Below are 15,877 nucleotides of genomic sequence, written 5' to 3'. Positions count from 1 at the left end.
AGATTAAAAAGAGGACAAGAGGAAGGAAGAGCCAAAGAGTAAAGAATAAGAGCCAAACAGCAAGGAAGAGAAGAAGATTCAAGCAACCTACCAAGGGAAGGGAGAAGGAGGACAAGGAGCTTGCAACCTAGCCGCGGAACAAGCAAAGAAGGTGAGTTCTTCTTCTCTCTCTCAATCTTCTTTGCTTTCTCTGTCTGTTTCTCTCTCTCTCTCTCTCTCTCTCTCTCTCTCTCTCTCTCTCTCTCTTTACATGCTATAGACTGTCATCTATGGCGGTTTTTTTGCGCGTTTTTTATAATAGTTTGCAAAATATGGTCCGATTGTGCGCATCTGTCAGTGGGTCTAGATGACAGTGTAGACGCAGGTATAGACACATGAATAAAAGCGCTGACAGACGCGGGTATAGATGCAGGTATAGATGCAACATGTAATTTGTTTTATGTGCACAGGATAGTAATGGATTTTTGCTTGTGTAGATGTGGAATCCTGGATCTTCCAGCACTGACCTTGAGTTAGTACGCATAAAAAACACCTTAGCGGAGTTTTCAAGAGGTGTTAGTAGCTTTTTTGGAGGTTTTCCGAACAAGGAGCAATTCATGGGGGAGATGACCAGTTATCTTAGTCGCCCTTCCACTGCAGAGGAGGTTTTTAGTGTCATGTCTGGGACACCTATCACATCTTTGCCTAGCATTGCTGCTCAAACACCAAACCTTGGCACACCAAACCTTGGTACACCTCTACTAACAGGTACTCCACGCACTATGCATACACACAGATCAGCTAATGCACATGGATCAGTTGAAGTACATGGATCGACCGAAGCACGTGCATCGACCGAAGCACGTGCATCTGTAGAAGCATGTGCATCGAGTGAGGTAGAGGGTAGTGCTCATCAAGGGAGGAGGAAGAGTCATGCGGGAGGACGAGGAGGTCGAGGGCTTTGTGGGGGCTGCCTAGGAGGTGGATCTCGATCACCCTCACCGGGAAATGAGAGAGGTGAGCCTCCACAAATGTACTACTCTGTCACTGATGTTGGTGGTATCTTGCATAACCCTGAGGGGAGAGAAGTGATAGCCTACTTGAGGAGTATCGTGCATGCCACATACAAAGATTGTGTGATTCCCTTCAAGCACCAAAAAAATGGTTTTTGGCAAGAGGTGCTTCAGGCAGTACATAGAAGGTACCCTAATCCCGAGAATTCACGATTCTCAGATGATTGGGGACGGTCAAAGGTGAGAGACACGCTTCATAACAAGAGGTCTCACCTTATAACGCGCGCCAAGGAGTCACTGCGGAGACAAGATCAAGGGCGTCCTCCTAGATATGGCCAACCACCCAATTGCCACCGCAGAGAGTGGAAAGAGGCCAAGAAGAGAGCAACAGAGAAAAGGACAAGTCTCCACCATGCAGAGGCACGATGTATCCAAATGGCAACCATGGGATCGACGCATTATGGATCGGGTGGCAGGGAGTCATGGGAGGCTGAGTTTGTAAGTATTATTTGATTTCTTTTTTTAAATTAAATTTTGTAATTTATTTCAATTCATTATGTAGTGTGTTCTAATATGTTGTATGTTCAAATTGTTTTGTAGTATCATATGGTCGGTAGGATGCCTACTCCTAGAGAGGTAGGCTACCATCGAGGTCATAATCGGGCGTCCACTTGGCAGCATTTCTACGAGGAGGGACTTATCACGAAGGAGCAATATAATCGTGCCATGAGGATTCCACAACCAGAAGAGGTATGTTTTGTTTTTTACATGAAAAGTATAGGTAACTCTAATTTATTGTTTGTAATGGTATTTATATACATTAATCCTTTGTGTAGGGGAACCCTGATGCACTTGAGGATAGCGAAGGGGGGACTAGCAGTAGCGGTGGCGGCAGTGGCAGCGGCAGCGGCATCGGCAGCGGTGGTGGTAGCGACGATGATGCCTCTTCTGAGGAGATGTAGAGGAGCCCCATGCATGCATGCCTCCCCTTGGCTTGTAGTTTTCATTTTTGATATGTATTACTTTCAGCTAGTGCTTGCAATCATGACCATGCTTGAGGTCACAAGCACTAGAACTCATCATGTAAAAACGTTTCTATATATATGAAATTTCGTGTTCTACATACATTGTTTTGTTTTCAGTACAAAAATCTTCGAAATAATCTTTTTCTGTTTTTCCTAAGCATACAATTTGATGTTGATGGGGGGAATAAAAACCAGAGAGCATGTGGCTTGCAAAGCCACATGCTCTCTGGTTTTTTTTTCATACATCTGTTTTGCGTGTATATCAGTGCGTCTAAATTGCAGGAAAAATGTGTATCTATTATCGTCAAAACTTTGCACAGTACATGCCTTTGTAAACGCACAGTTACATGCGTGTATAGACGCAGAATATGAATATATCTACTTTTTTATAAATATGATTATATATTTACGGAGTGCGTCTATATGCGCGTGTAGGTTTCACTATAAGTGCGCTTTTAGATGCGAAATTTTAGATGCGGCAGTAGACGCGGTAATAAATGCGTCCAACATTTTTTAACACAGTTCAAATATTGCGTCTACAAGCATGTCTATGGAGCCTTTTTGTTGTAGTGTCTCTACCATCTCTGAAGTCTAAGCTCTTGAACCCCCATACATTCTTCTCTTGCCAAACCCCTGTGGTGACCTTCAACCCTACGCACTGCGACATTGGTGAACCCGACGTGAAGGTCGGTGTAAGAGAACTCTAAAATGGGGGATTCTTCATTCAGGAGATACTCTACAATAATTGGTGCGCATACTGCAACAGGCTCAACAACAATAAATTCAAATGTTACAACAACAACAACAACAAAGGCAAGACGAAGAGAAGATTGATTCCACTGCTATCAAGGCCCTAGAGGAATTTGGGTGTGATTTAAAAAAAATTTAATGGTCAAAATGTCTCTGTTTTTATTCTCTTATATGTTGAAAAAATGCTCTTCTTTGGTGTACCACAATATGTATGGAGCCGTTATTTTGCTAGACTAGCCAAGCATGGTCTTCAAGAAAGAATCCATGGTCTTTTTCAACAACATGTGGATTGGGATGCATTCAAAAAATCCCTACTCGAAGAATTCTTCTTAGAAGACTCTGGCCTAATGACGAAGAAAAGTTTCATTGAATGGGTTTAAAAATGCAACAAAGGTTTAGCTGCAACAGCTCTATACCATGAGTTTGAAAGTAAATTTGGACAACTTGATGCTGAAGACTAACAAAGTATGGAAGGTTAGAAGATTGAATTATTCCTTAAGACTGCAGATCCCATTCTGCAAGAGAAGCTTGCTAATCGCCTAGAAGATGCAACCTCCGAATTAGGAGTCAAGACTGCATGGACAGATGTTACTGATGCAGTTAACATGATTGCTCAAAGAGAGCGGATGCGACTAAGATTGGGCTCTACTTCAACTTCAATAACTTCATTGATGGAGCTTGTTTCACCTTCAAAATCTCCTATTCCTTTGACTAATCAACCAACTTTTTCTTCTTCTGTTCCTTTTAAAAATGATGTAATGGATGAACTCATTAAAAATGATGTAATGGATGAATTAATAAAAATCGATTTTTAAAAAAATCATTACCTATAATGATAAATCTATCTCCTTAAGGATCTTCATGCAAACCTTCCAAGATTTTTTCTTCTCTAGGAGGCAGATGGATCAATGATCATAGCATAGCTGAAAGCGCGCGCACACACACACACACACACTCTCTCTCTCTCTCTCTCTCTATATATATATATATATATATATATATATATATATATATATATATATATATATATATATATATATATATATATATATATATATATATATATGAATATTGGTTGAGTTATAATAGGTCTACCTCAAAATGAACGGTCAGGTCTTCCTCAAAATGGCGACAATAAACATTGCTACCAACCTTGTGTATGCATCCTAAAAGCACATAAAACCCCTTAAGAATTTAATGAAATCCATAATCTCTCCCCTTTTTCATTCTATTAGACCTTAAAGGGTGCATCATCTTGCATATGTAGGTTAGAGGCCTCCACTTGACACCCACTGACAAATCCAAAGTATCTAGTCAAGTGTTCTATCTCCTCTTCCATTTCCATAAATAAATCAATTAGTGTTTTGGATTTCCTTAAAGTCTAATGTAATGAGGCTTATTTTTATATACCAATAAATGTCTTTCTTGATGGTTCGGTAAAAAATCATATGAGAATTGATCTCTTCTTAAGTTGCCAAGGTATCCATTGATCACATGTAAAGGGGCGAATTAGGTGACATGAAGAAAATATATGAGCTTTGGGGTACTATATGAGGATAAATCACATTACATTTTGGGATACTCAACTTTGGATAAATGGTTAGGCAAGGACAGATTCCTCACATTGATTGTCTATTTGGCTCAATGTTTTGGCCCTCTTTAACAAGGATACATTTGTTGTTAATGAAAATCCTAAATTGTTATATTATGTCTCTTTAAACGAAATCAAATGTTGGAAGAACTTGTGGGAGCACAAGGAAATAATACGGTGCCTTTAAGTAATGAGAAACTCCACTATATTGTGGTGATTTTAAAAAAAATGCAAATGCTTAGTCAAGAATGTATCTCTTGATTGAGGTGTATAAGATCATCTAGGATGTCAATTGATAGAGACTTATGTCCACTATTCTTCTCAAAGTGATTGAAATATCAATATTGATCATATGAGGTAGGTTATCCCTAGCAACAAGTCCCTAAGGAAAGTCAGTTGATGAACTAATGAGCTCTTTTATTTGCATGAATAAAAAATACCAGTGTCATAGTTTGTCAGGACCTAAAACAGGGCTGACACTGGCTCTCTAGCACTAGCCGGACCTCTAAGACACACAAGACACCCCACACAACCTTGCGGCTAGGAGCGTCTAAGGGACAAGCTATACTAAGATCTAATATCAATATTGCATTTGTAATAGGACACGGTCCAATGTCTACCTTCCCCTACTTCTTAGAGGGAGATCCCATACACATTGGTATAATATACCATTTATCACATACATAGGAGGCAACCTCGCGATTGAAACACCGTGGCCCCACTGCATCTCTCCGACATCTCAGGGATTGGCCCCTTGATGTACTACTCCAACATAGCGAAAAAATGTACAAGCTCCACTCTTTGATTTATTGAAAGATCTAGGAGTTAATATTTCCTTGGTGAACTTACCCCAAGGAACCACTCGTCTAACCTACAGTAAGGACATCCTCACACTCTCAGCGTTGGTCAATGTTTGGCATACAATTGCTATGCATCTAGGATTTTACCATGTGGCATGTAAAATGAAAAAGTGTATGACCATTGTGCGAAAACATTCTATGATTAGAAATCAGCCACATGGTGTGCAAAAAACTCCTTTGATGATTTTCAGTCTATGCGTTATTGTGGAGTCACTAGAGACTAGCACCAAGTTTCCTCGTGCTACTAGTCTCCCTGAACTTAAATGATTATTGGCCTATATGCTATGCATAAACCAAATGAATCAGAATTTTATGTATTTCCATCAATCTCTCACTTTTACAATCTCGTTTCCCCCTAACCGATTAGGTTTCGCCATGTTGCATAGGTTCAAGGCTCATTTGTATGCCATTTTTTCATATGGAAAGTAATAAAAACACACTAAAACATTAAAAAAAAGGATGAGCTGAGGCTTAATCCCCATGATTAAACCTTGCTAAACATTCACAAACATCAATCGTATTTCTCTCTAATTATTTATCGCCAAATACATAATTTTTTATTTTTCTCTATTTATTCATATTTTTTTCTCAAAAATTATGAAAAATTAGACTTGTGAGCTCCCACTGATCAAAACCACTCATCCCTAGTTTTATATTCATTTTTACACAATGGGAATTTAAAACACTCACAAAAACCCTCAATTTTCATGATTTCGTCAAAAATTGCACTTTGTGAGTTCTACGCGTTTTAAGAAAAAATTACTATGTAATCAAAATTTCTAGTTTTTTCTTTCATTTCAAAGATAGTTCAGTATATGTAACCAAGATCAATAATCATCGATCATTTCCTCCAAGTATCTTTCATCAAACAAAGAAAAAGACCACTTACTCATAGAAACCCACATGTTCAAGGTGTGTATCTCGAGATTGAGAGGCTGTTGAAGCTTCCCTCTTGCGCCGCTGACGTGCTCTCAAACCCCGATCTACATCCTCTACCACTCCATCAGCATCTTTTGATTCAAAATTGTCATCACCCCCCATCCCCTTCTCTCTTTCATTGGTCCATATGAACAGCCCACAAGAGGAGAGAGGAAGGAGGAGAAAGAAAGACTAAAAATCTGAATTTCATTCCCTTTATCATATTACACATGGTTACCATCAAAATATTACCCTCTCTGCACAGATCAGGGATCTTCTCTTCTCTCTCTACATGATTGAGCATCCAAGAGGCACATACATTTCCAAAAAATGGGGCGTCAATCAAAAAACGCCCCTCCTTCCATCTTGACATGTTTTTGCATGTTTTTTTCATTTAGAGTTTCATTTCATTTTATTTATAAAATGAGACTATCGCGGAAGGGTTTTTGACATGTTTGGGGGTACAAATGGACTTCGATTCACGATTCGACTAGACGACTGGCTTCGTGGCATTGAAATATATAAACTTGGGCCTTGTCACACACTTTATGGCTTCTGAATCCAGTAGCTACTTTATAATGCCAAACCTTGCAAGGATTAAATGGGGGGTCAAACGACCTCCGATCGACAAACCAAGACTTGCATTGGATTCGTGATGTCGAAATGCATCTAGAGAAACTCTAGCTCAACCATTTGCCATCGTTTGTTTTTTCATGAAAATTTGGTCTTTGATGCTTCTTGGGCACTTCTTGCTCCAAAAACGACCTCAAATACTTCAAGTCCCCCCACTCAAAATCAGTTCCTAAAATCCAACTCTCATAGTTTCACCCGTATTAGGAAGATCCACCTCAAGAAGCCAATTTACATTTCTAGTGTTAACCTCAATGTCACAAGATGCTCTCAAGCCACCCATATTTAGCTAAGCATTTCTCTACACACTACAAGAATGAGAGACTTGTAGGGTGTGAATATATACCATGTTATATCTTTTTTATTGGGATAAGGCATAAACAAGCAAACATCCACAAGGGGATGCACATCTAGCCCTCGCAAGGGAGTGAGCAAGAACCATGTTTGCATGGATTCTATGTGAAGATAGCTTAGCTCACAAGACCAATCAACATCAAACTTTAATTGTACTAGGACTCTCCTCCTCGATAACAAAGAAACTAAGTGTAAGTGGGCAAAAGGCCCACTCATGAGCACACCATGTCCATACTACCAACATTAGGTCCAAGTGTCAAGCAAAGTGATGCACTTACCAACATATGAGCCCAAAACCTCATAAGTGTGATCATAAGCATATTCATGAGTGCCCTCTAGGGTTGGGTATATTGATTAGATGTTAGGAAAGATAGAAAATATATTAAACACATTTTGTGCATTGTCCTGAGCGTTTGAGGCAATTCAAGAGTGGTAGATCAGCGTTTGAGGAAAGGTTTTTTTTAATTGCAATAAACAAGATCAGTGTCATTTTACCAAGAAAAAATATTTGGAAGCTTCCAATTTTCAGTGATAATGATGGGAGTTTTTTTAGGTCGATGTCTACCGTAGCGTTGTTCCATCCAATTTAGCATCTCTTGGCAGTGCGCCTATGGACAATGGTATATCCATCGTGATGCCGCTGGAGCTTGACGAGATTATCCACATTCTTCATCAAAAAATTCCTTGTTTTATCTTACGCAAGTTCCTTTATAATTCTTATACTTCATACATGTAAATTTTTAATTAGTAAAATCTTGCAGGCACTCACATAAGGCTCCCTAATTGGTTCTCCACTTGGGTTAGTATCTAGTACATATCAACAAAATAATTGATCAATCATATAAAAAGAAATTCCATCCGGGATTGCTTTGTGTGGTGCATGTGTGAGGGATATTTGAGTACTATTTAATCAGAATAGTGAAGATGGGGATACAATGCTAACAATATGATTCAAGTTAAATTATATGATTACAACATGTTCTTACATTCTGTTTCAGCAAGTCGGTTTGTTTGGAACCATCTTTTTCTTGGCTCTACAGGAGGGATACTCTTTGCATAGTAGGCCGTGTAAAAGTTGTAACCAATAAAGTCGACACTTCCAAGAAGGTTAGCTTTTTCTTCCTCTGAAAATCTAGGAAGCCTATTTCCTGCTCCTGATTTCATTGACTGTGGATAATCCCCAAGGAGAATTGGGTCGAACAACCTAGTATGCACACACATGAAAATGCTTATAGCAAGCTCTATGTCCATTTTTCAATTTTCCTTGGAGATGCAAAATTTGAAACATGCCCTTCTCAAGAGGACATCAGCTGCCTTGATGTCCTCTTGAGAAGAAGTATAAGACTCATACCATTTGGATATGGCTACCATGCCTATCCTGTCCCTTGTTCTATGACAAATGATCTATGGTATTTTTTGAACAGTGACCATGTAAAGTCTTCTTCTACCTTCTGTCAATACTAGTTCAGCAAGCATTTTCCCAACCAAGAGAACAAGCAAGAAGCTTGGAGAGTTTAAAGAGGAGTTTCTCACACATGCATCTTTGGTGGGTTTCATCGACCTTGCAATGTGTAAAAGAGCCAATCCATCAGCTGCATTTGGTGGGACAATCCGGATGGCCTCCCCGGGACTTGATGGGGAGGTTTTGGGCGCAGGCTCCCAACAAGGTCGTTGATAGTCAGAAGCCTTGTACCATCAAAGACCAGGGGTCTCGAGCACCCTTCTAGCGGTGCTTTTGCGGTAGGCTGAGAAGTGGTATTTTTTACTTAAATTAGCCATTTTCGACTTAAATTAGCGGCTTCGCTATTTGCGTCGGTACTCTGGCAAAAAAAAGCGCGAGTGCGTCATTTTGCATGAACGAACAAAAGAAATAGCGAAAGGGAGAACGAACTGCATCTTGCATTTGAGAGGGAGAGGGAGAGAAAGAGAGAAAGAGCTCCGGAGAAGGAAAGCTTCTCACCGCCGCCGCTGTTGTTTGCTAAGAAGAGGAGGAAGTGTATGGAGGGCAAAGAGGAGCCGCCAAATCCATCCTCGGGCCTTTGCGGTGAGTTCATTGTTCCCTCTAGCTTTTTTTTTGTTTTTTCTCATTTTCTTCTTCTTATTTTTATTAAAAATCATGTGTATTGAGAGAGAAAGAGAGGAAATGAGAGAGGGAGAGGAAGAGAGAAAACGAAAGAAGGGATGAGAGAGAGAGGGAAAAAATATTAAACATAATAGAGAAAGAGAGAGAGGGAGGGAGGGAGAGAGGAGAATGAATGAATAAAAAACAAAGAGAGGGTAAGATCATGTTCTTCAATTTCTTCTTTTCTTGTTTGTAGTGGTAGTAGTAGTAGTGGTGATAGTAGTAGTAATAGTTCTTTAATTTCTTATTTTCTTGTTTGCAGTAGTAGTAGTGGTTCTTTAATTTATTCTTTTCTTGTTTTTTGTAGTACTAGTGGTAGTAGCAACAATAGTAGTAGTAGTTGTCGTCGTCGTTGTTGATGTTTTATTTCTTCTTTTCTTTTTTTCTTGTTTGTTGTTGTTGTGGTAGTCATGGTAGTGGTAGTGGTAGTGGTGGTAGTTGTTGTTATTTAATTTCTTCTTTTCTTGTTTGTTGTTTTTGTGATAGTCGTAGTAGTGGTAGTGGTAGTGGTAGTGGTAGTAGTTGTTGTTGTTGTTTAATTTCTTCTTTTCTTGTTTATTGTTGTTAACTTCTTTTCTCATAATAGTGGTAGTGGTAGTGGTAGTGGTAGTGGTAGCTTTCTTGTTTGTTGTTGTTATTGTTGTAGTAGTAGTTTTTTCTCTTTTCTAATTGTTTATGGTTGTTTAGTTTTCTTGTTTGTTGTTGTTGTTGTAGTTTTCTCTTCTTTTCTTGTTTGTTGTAGTAGTAGTAGTAGTAGTAGTTGTTGTTGTTGTTGTTTTTTCCTCTTTTCTTGTTTATTGTAGTGATAGTGGTAGTGGTAGTGGAGAGAGAGAGATGTTTTGTTAAAGGAAATGAGAGAGGGAGAGGAAGAGAAAAAGAAAGAAGGAACGAGAGAGAGAGAATAAACATAAAACATAATAAAGAAAGAGAAAAAAGAGAGAGAGATGGAAGAAGAGAAGAGTATGAATGGATAAAAAACAAAGAGAGGATAAGATCTTGTTCTTTAACTTCTTCTTTTCTGGTTTGTAGTAGTAGTAGTGGTGGTGGTGGTGGTGGTGGTGAGGTCTAGTGCAATACCATGAGACGGGAAACACTCCGACAAGTTAATTTGTGGATGGGTGGAGACTTTACATACGTTAATTTTGTTGAGTTACAAGAGAATAAATCCCTTCTCAAACAATTTAAAAAAAAATAAAAATAAAAACAAATTGTTTGTCGTAATGTAGACCAAATGGAAAATGATGAAGGTCGTGATGTTCAAGATCATGAGGCGTATCTTAATCAGCATATCCCATGTCGTTGCTCTCAATGTAAGCTGGCAATTAGACCAAAATGTCGATTGTCTGTAGAACACATACGATGCTTCGGCGATTTTCAATTAGACACGCGATCTCAGATTTTCAGTAAACGGTAAGAAAAGTGTATATCAATCATGCATTTTATTCGCAAGCTAATTGAAAATAAGATACAAAAACATTGGGTGTGGCTGGAAAATTTTCTATCGAGGGATGTGACATCTCGTCCCAAGGAGGAGTGCACCCTTTGCGGCCAGTTAGAAGAGTTCGTGGGCGTGTGATGGATGGAGTACCTGAGCCAATCCACCACTTGGAAGGTATTACCCAATCTATATCGTCGATACCAGAGGGAACATGCAGCCTTCCAGAGCCTGAGATGGAGGCAACGATTGACGCATTGATGCCCATGGATGTCGATACATCTGATCCGCTTAGAGAGGAAGCATCCATACCATTATATGATGGGTGCCAAGTATCTCGCTTAAAGACATGGCTTACACTCCTAAGTTTGCAAGCAAAGTATGGGTGGAGCGATTGCGAGTGTGACTGAGTTGTTTAGGTACCTTGTACGTACGCTTCGCTCATTTCTTTTCGACACTATCATAAAAAATATTTGTGCTTTTTCAAGGTATTTTATTATTTATTTTTATGTTATTAAAGTATCATATATTACCACTTACAAATACCATGCTTGAGTCTCATGATGATGTGTGACATGTTTTACAAAAGCTTGGCATGGACTACAACAACATCCATGCATGTATCAACAATTGCATACTGTTTTGAGGAGAATACGAGACTATGGAGACATGTCCAAAGTGTGGTTCTCAAAGGTATTAATAGGACTTGCAAGGGCAAACCATCCCTCAAAAAGTTCTTAGACACTTTCCACTTATCCCCTGCATAAACCACATGTTTTGTACGTCCCGCATGGCGATCTTAACAATGTGGTATGCGTAGAATAGATCCACAGATAGAGTTCAATGAATATCAGTGGATATATATGCATGGAGCAACATTGACTCTACCTTTCCAGGCTTTGTCTGAGAGCCAAGGAATCTTCAGCTCGGTCTTGCTATGGATGGTGTGAATCCATTCGGTCTGTGCTCAACTTCTTACAGTGTGTGGCCTATAGTCCTTGTCAACTACAATATCCCTCCATGGCTTTCTACGATGAAAGGACATCTCATCCTTAGCTTTCTCATTCGGTCGCTACAAAGTTAAAAATATGGACGTGTATCTTCCTCCATTAGTCGATGAACTTAAGATTTTGTGGGAGGAGGTTGTCATCGTGGAGATATGAGCAAGTGTGATGGTCGACGGTCCGGCGCCAATATTCGAGCCATTCTCATGTGGACCATGCATGACTTACCGGGATTCGGAGAGTACTCAAGAAAGTAGGCTTCCATTCTCGTCGAAAATATCTATCATAGCTCGTTCAAGTTTGTATTCACTCGATAGAGGTATTGGGACAGATCTGGTTACCTCAGGTTATCATGCATGTCCATTGTGTGGGCCACAGTTAGACTCCTGAAGGTCACGAACCATGAAGAAGATGGTATATCAAGGACACGTTACTTTCTTACCCCAAAGGGTCATGAACTTAGGAAAGATTTATTTGGACGACCTCCAACATGTATGATAGCCCAAAGCTAGTACGAGTTGAAAATGGTCCACACAGATTCACATCCAAACGGAATGCAACGGTTCTCAGGTTTCTACGATTTGCCATATTGGAGCAACTTACAGATCAGCCACTTATTGGATCCCATGCATATTTTCAAGAATGTGGGCCGCTTACTATGGGACCACGTCATAGGAAAGAGAGACACTATAGGGGCACGAATGGATTTGAAGGAGGTAGAAAAGATGGAGGCACTTTGGCCATAGTGGAGCGCTGATAGTCGCTTGCAGCTACCTCGCGTTCCTTGGGTTTTGTCCACTAAAGAAGAGCGCATTGTGAAGCAAATAGTCAAGTCTATCCGCACTCCGACAGGTATGATGCGTTCTCTCAGGTCGCGTTTTCTAAAGATGACCAATTATCAAGGCTAAAATCCCATGATTGGCATAAGATATGTCAGGTTTGTACTATGAATGGATTATAAGTGGCCTATGTATTTTTCTATTTGGAGTGTAGTCGTTGTTCATAATGCTTCCTCGTTTGTGGCAGTTTGTAATGCCAATCGCGATCGTAGGATGTCTTACTCCAGAAATATGCGGGGCGATTTACAGATTGTCAACTTTAGTGTAATGGATCTCACAGAAGGAGATTAAGACGTCCTCTATTGAATCCACAAGGCGGGGAGTAGTGGAGACAGTCACTCTCTTTGAGAAATACCTTCCTACGAGTATGCTCATGATACAAACCCACCTTCTTGTGCATCTTATAGATGAAGTGGAGATTGTTGGACCTGTCTATACGCGATGGATGTTATTCTTGGAGCGCTTCATGAAAACAGTGAAAGGCTTTGTGTGACAACAAGCCCAGTCACAAGGTAGCATGGCTGAAGGTTGGTTGGTGTCTGAGGTGTTAGTGCATATTTCACAATGGCTACCAACTGTGGATTCACATAATAATATGCTATGGTCGTGCTAAAGGACATGATAGATTGACCGGAGACGTGGTGGTTGAAAATGGGGTAGAAAGAAGCATGGATATTGCAATGAAGGAGAATGTGAATCGCTTTTGTATGTTACACCATGCCTCTATGGAGACATGGCTCGCTAGGTAACAACAAGCTAGGAAAGATCGGGAAGAAGCGCGATCTGAATTTCGACATAGTACGCGCCATCGATCAATTCGATATCTCGAGGGCATGGAGGAGATGCCACAGTTTATGTCAACACGATGGTTGCATGGAGCTTGGACCTCAATGTCTCGCGAAGGAGTGGAGGTCTCAACCGGGGAGTGGGAATTCTCAAGGGGATGTAGTCCAAAGGTGATAACGTGTTTAGGGTTTGTCGTATCTATATTTTATATGCGAAAACTAATTGAGTGTTTCAATGTAAAATACAAAATATATAGTGTAGCATGGTTGCGCAAATGGTATTTTTCCATGAAGCGTATTGACAAAATGCACTCCACAATAGATTGTGGTATCATAGAAAAATTCAAGCAAGAGAGCCGATGACGAGCAACAGATCCAAAAACGATTATAGATGAGATAGAGTATTTTGGAAACTTGCAAAGTATTGTCATGGTGGATTACCGTAGCTTCTTCATGATCCTATTTGATGTGCAGTGGTTCAAAGTGGTACTTGAAGGAACTGGAGCAACAATTCAACGAGGTCTATCTGGATTTCTTGAAATAGATTTCAAAAAAAAATGGAAGGATTTGCGGGACACGTTTGTGTTGCCGACCCATTGTAAACAGATGCATAAACTCATGTTTTTTTTAATTTCATTAGGATACATGTCACAAAAGTTAAATCTCTCTTGTACGTGATTTTGAAAATGTAATTTTCTATACAAACGCTCGACAACCTTGATGGTGGTATGTTATACTGTCAGCTCCTTGAAGTACGAGAGTATAAGATCCAAGTAATGTTTGGAGCATAGATAAGGATAGTATACAAATACAGGGGTCGATATTGCAAGGGATGGAGGCCACCGAAAGCTTGAAGCATGTAGAGGAGCCAGAATTGGTCAACAATGATTGATATACAGGAGTCTAAGAATTCTTTGAGAATGAGGTGGAATCATCCTTTTGTGATGACATGTTTATCGACCTTTTAGTATATACGGAGTTGTGCAGGAGATTGACATGGGACCATAGGGTACTTCATACTTGGAGCATCCACCTACTCAATTCGTTGACAAATTGCTTATAGGGATATATAAGATATGCATTTTAAGTAAGATCATTTTTTAAAGATTTATATTACCATGCTTTGTATGATTTATATTGATTATTTTAACATCAATTTTTCTCTGTAGGTGACCTTTGTGGATATTTAGATTAGCACGATGATGAGCAACGAGGAGCTACACGAGATCTTCACACATATGTACGCCTCTAGATCAGATGGCTAGATTTAGAGATCTGTCACACCTATGGGGATGTCTACTCAGGTCACTCCAACTTTTTCTCAACTGCTTGCATGTGGAACCTCTATGGATGCTACTTCGAGAGATACTATCCTCGTAGCTACACAAGATGTACAGGGGTCTCCTAGATATGCCTAGGAGCGTGGTCGCAGGTGGGAGAGGACACATCTTAGGCATACCCCCCGGAGGGGTATGGATACCTTGTAGATGATAAGAGAGGAGCCTTCATCATGAATGATGAGGGGAGGAGGGTGATGGCTCGTATGAGAGAGTTGCGCCAACAAGTTTCTCGGCACAACGTCTTGGATCATTGGAAGAACATATTGGAGGGGAGCAAGGACTACATAGTAGCATCCTTGCATGAGGAGTTTTCGGTACCTGCAGTAGATAGGTTTTCAATAGGCTGGATGATGGAGTGCATGCATGCGTACATGCCACATAGACAATCGAACCCACGCAAGGCACTTAACAGTAAGGCCTTAAAGCCCGAGTGGCTAGACGCGGACGATTGGCGCCGACTCAAGGAGGAGGCTACAGATTTTCCAAGATGTTGGAGACAGTAATGTGAGGCGTCAAGGGCACGACTGGAGGCAGGAGTGTTCCATCATATTGGGAGTGGCTGCCACAAGATATATCTAGAGGGCTTTGTAAGTTTTTATTTTGTTCTACTTGCTTATTTTTTTGCAATATCCCTTGTACTGACAATCATGTTTCTAACAATTGTATCTTATTTTCTTTGCAGCACTCCATTATAAACCGCGATCCCACCGGTCTAAAGACTTGATATATAGAGAGACACAATCTCATTGCATTGATCGACTGATTGTATGGACACGGCGGCTCTCTAAGTCACTCATCTTTCTTATCTGTAGTCACTAAATTTAATTAAAATGCATTATTGTATGGTGGACTGATGTGTAGTTGTTTATTTTTTTGTAGAGTTCATTCAATGCTCCTTTGCAGTGGAACAAGGTTTTGAATGGCGAGGATCTATAGCTCGCCCTTGGATCCGTGAAGCTCACGTACTCTTCTTTTTTGGTCACGTGATTTGTGTCCGCATTTTCTATGTAGTAGTAGTATCTTGCCATGATTGTACCATCGCTTTCATTACATGATCATGTATATATTTCATGTATTAGTGTTATGATTCAAGCACACTTTGCCTTCATTTACACGATTGTACACATTACTGAAACTCTATTGTATGTCCCAAATAAAGCACATAGTGCTATTTGTGGCACGGCAGGTTGCTACCCTGCCACAATTTTTTTTTCCCTGTTACCGTCGCTATT

Source organism: Lygodium microphyllum, chromosome 26 (genome assembly GCF_053477565.2).
Source record: "Lygodium microphyllum isolate KBCC chromosome 26, Lygodium_microphyllum_v1.1.10, whole genome shotgun sequence".
In the NCBI taxonomy this organism is placed as follows: Eukaryota; Viridiplantae; Streptophyta; class Polypodiopsida; order Schizaeales; family Lygodiaceae; genus Lygodium; species Lygodium microphyllum.
Note: the sequence above shows the minus strand (reverse complement) of the source record.